Consider the following 3538-nt stretch of genomic DNA (forward strand, 5'->3'; position numbering starts at 1 on the left):
CAAAAGACGTTTTTGAATATGAGACAATGGCTGCTGTTATGTAGAAATTGACTGGTGCCAGGTTTTCCAATTCATTTGTGATAAACTTGTGTTTATTGGCAGATCCTGTTGACTGATGTGTTGTCTTATTTAATCACATTTAATTCTTTGGCAGGAATCATTTGGAACTTTGTTTTTCAAGAAACAATAGACAAGAAGTATTGAATATGTTTGCAGAACAACCTTTTCCTGCGTAGAATTTCAAAAAAACTTTACAACATAGGGCTATGCAAGTGTTTCTTCTTATTATTAGTAATTAATATTCGTCCTTCCACCTACTTCATCTAGTGCTGGAGAAACTCAGCAGGTCTGCTACCTCTCTGGAGGGAGTGACAGAGTTAACGTTTCGAGTCCAGTATGATCCCACTTCAGAACTCACACCTTTGTGTAATGCTTTTGGTATATTTTTTGCTCATTAATTAGTATTTGGCAAGGATAAGAAAGAATATTATTGAGGGCTGTATTAATATTTTAGAAAGGTATGGCTTGTCACACTTAAAGTCATAGAGCCCTTCAGCCCACCATGTCTCTGCCATCCAACAAACACTAAACTACACTAATCGCATTTACTTGCATTTGATCCAAAGCATACGATGCCCTGGCATTTTGAGTATTCATCCAAATGTTTCTGAAAAGTTTCACAAGTACCTGCCTCCACCACCCTCTCAGGTAGCACATTCCTTCTTTCTACGACTGTTTGGGTGAAACAATTTTTTTCACAGATCACCTCTAAAACAGTTACTTCTCACCTTAAACCTATGTCCTCTGATCTTAGACATGACTGTCACTGTGAGGAGATTCTCACAAACTAATCTTATGAGGTGTCTCTCATAATTTTGTACATCTCATTCAGACCCTGCCTCAGCCTTCTCTGCTCCAAGGAAAACAAACCCTGTCTATCCAGTCTCTCCTCATAACTGAGACACTTCATCCCAGGCAATATTCCAGTGAAACTCCTTTGTGCCCTGTCCAATGCAATCATGTGCTTCCGATAGTGTGGCGACCAGGCCTGCACACAATATTCCATCTGTGTCTTAACCAATATTTTATAAAGTTGTAACAAGTCTTCCTTGCTTCTATACTCCATACTCTGGTTAATTAAGGCAATTTTAAACACATTTTTTATTCTTTTGGTTTTGTAGGCCTGATATGTCAGGGAATATGGTGGAATTTATGAGTTGGAATAGAGAACTTATACTTCTGAATTTAAGGTTACTGGGTTATATCACATGTTGTCAAACAATTTCCTTGACTAAAGAAACTGAAATACTATGTGATACAACAGAGAATGGCTCAGGCAAAATCAACAAACAAATTTAATTAATGTTAAGTATACAATACTCAAAATTAATTCACAAAATTTGCAATCTTTATTGCTTTCCTTGAATGTTTAAAAAAAAAAGCATACCTCATATGGTAACCTTCTACATAAATAATCTCCAACACATGCCTTATTCCTTGGTGGTAAAACACTGCCATGGAGCATCTGATAAGCATTTTACTCCTGATTTCTCAAAATGACTGAATTGCTGCCAAATTACAATCAAAAATTCATTCCAAATTCCTTTTGTAGACAGTCCAGAACGAGAAACTTTGTGACTGTATTTTCTCAACTTAAAGATAACTCTTAATCAAAACTAATTGCCCAGGATTTGTGACTGTAATGACATGGAAACTTTCAATGCTTGTCACTAATAGTGTGTAATTGGCATTGAAATTCGGAAGTTGCTGTCAATAGCACCCTGCTTCTCCACAGAGTGTACTATTGCAATCTTCGCAGAAGCAATCAATGTAATATTAATGATATGATACAAACATCAACAGCTCTTCATTACTCCCACTGTAAAAACATTTGAAAAAGCTAGGCATTGCTAAATGGTGACTCACTGAATTTCTAAGAGTGTATTAAGTCATAATTACTACTAACAATCTTTTTTGACCCTGAAAAAATAATTTACAAGTGTGAAATATCATTCCTCCAGACGAAGATTTGAAAATTGCATGATTTTTAGTATAGTGAAAGATAATCTTTTTAAAAAAATTTTACTCATTGTTATTTAATGTTTCATTTTCTATGATAAACCCATGCATTTGTCCCAATATTAATTCCATTATTGGACAATGATTAAAATGTACGTTATACTTTCTGCTTCCTGTAAGAATTCTTTAATCTATTTCATTTATCAACCTGACTAATGTCTGCATTGCTGCTAGACACCAGCCAAGTTCAAATTTTTATCAGAAGAAAGAAAATTGTTGATCTAGACCATACAAAATCTTTATGGACAGCTTATAATTAGTCAGTGGTGAGACGTGTCCTTTTGCTGCTGACTACAAAATCTGGGCTTTATTGCTTCTAAAAGATTTAGAACATTTAATATAATGTTTTAAGCACTTTGAATGGTCTGAGATTGCTGGAAATTAGCAACAAGTTCACAGAGTTATCAGGAATATTGCTTCGTTGGGTGTAATCAATGGCTATGTTTACAAAAGTACACCAGCATATTAAATCATTTCACAGTGGGAACGAGGTGCAGATGGATGTATGTCTTTAGCATGTATATGTTATGTATATTTTGTGCAGTCTGAGAAGTAAGCTTGCAATAACTAATGTTAACCCTGCATTTGCTGTGGCAGCTTGAAAAATAAATTGATATTGCATACAAATGCTTAATTTTTGCTCTGTAAGTAAATATAAAGTTTGCCGTAAAAAAGGTTAAAGGTAGGATTTAATGAATATTGAGATCAGCCTCCAATGTATGCGATGATGTGACTCCAATAGCTATGTTTCAGACATCTTGCCAGAAACTAGTGCAGCTCAGAGCAGGTATCTCCGTAGCCTTACCGTCATGTATATATTGTTCATAGACATTGTTTATAAGTAACCCTGAAGTCTGACCTGAGCTTGTATGAGAATGAGGAACCCATACTAAAGAAAACAGCAAAATCAGAACTGAAAATCAAACACTTAGGTTCATTTAAATGTCAGACCACTCAAAAATGCAAACTACAGGAAATTTGAGCAACTAGAACCTAGATTGGAGGGTCACTCAACCCAAAACATTAACTCTGATTTCTCTCCATAGATGCCGCTGAGCTTTTCCAGCAATTTCCATTTTTGTTTCTAATTTGCAGCATCTGCAGTTCTTTTGGTTTTTATTGAGATAATCTCTGCTGTCTTACCCATGAAAGTTTGTTTTAAACTTGAATAGATTTGATTGTCTCTTTTTAACATCAACCTCCAAAGTAATTTCATGGTGTATACAGGTAATTATGATGGTAGAGGTAAAGGGACTGCTCACCACAGGAGTCTGCCTGTGTTGGTAGACCTGCTAGATCAAAACTGGATGTCCATTTGTTTCAGAGATAGTAGGAACTGCAGATGCTGGAGAATCGGAGATAACAAGGTGTAGAGCTGGATGAACACAGCAGGCCAAACAGCATCAGGGGAGCAGGAAGGCTGACGTTTCGGGCCTAGACCCTTCTTCTGAAGAAGGGT

The sequence above is a fragment of the Rhincodon typus genome, chromosome 24, assembly GCF_021869965.1.
Source record: "Rhincodon typus isolate 14 chromosome 24, sRhiTyp1.1, whole genome shotgun sequence".
NCBI classification, from domain to species: domain Eukaryota; kingdom Metazoa; phylum Chordata; class Chondrichthyes; order Orectolobiformes; family Rhincodontidae; genus Rhincodon; species Rhincodon typus.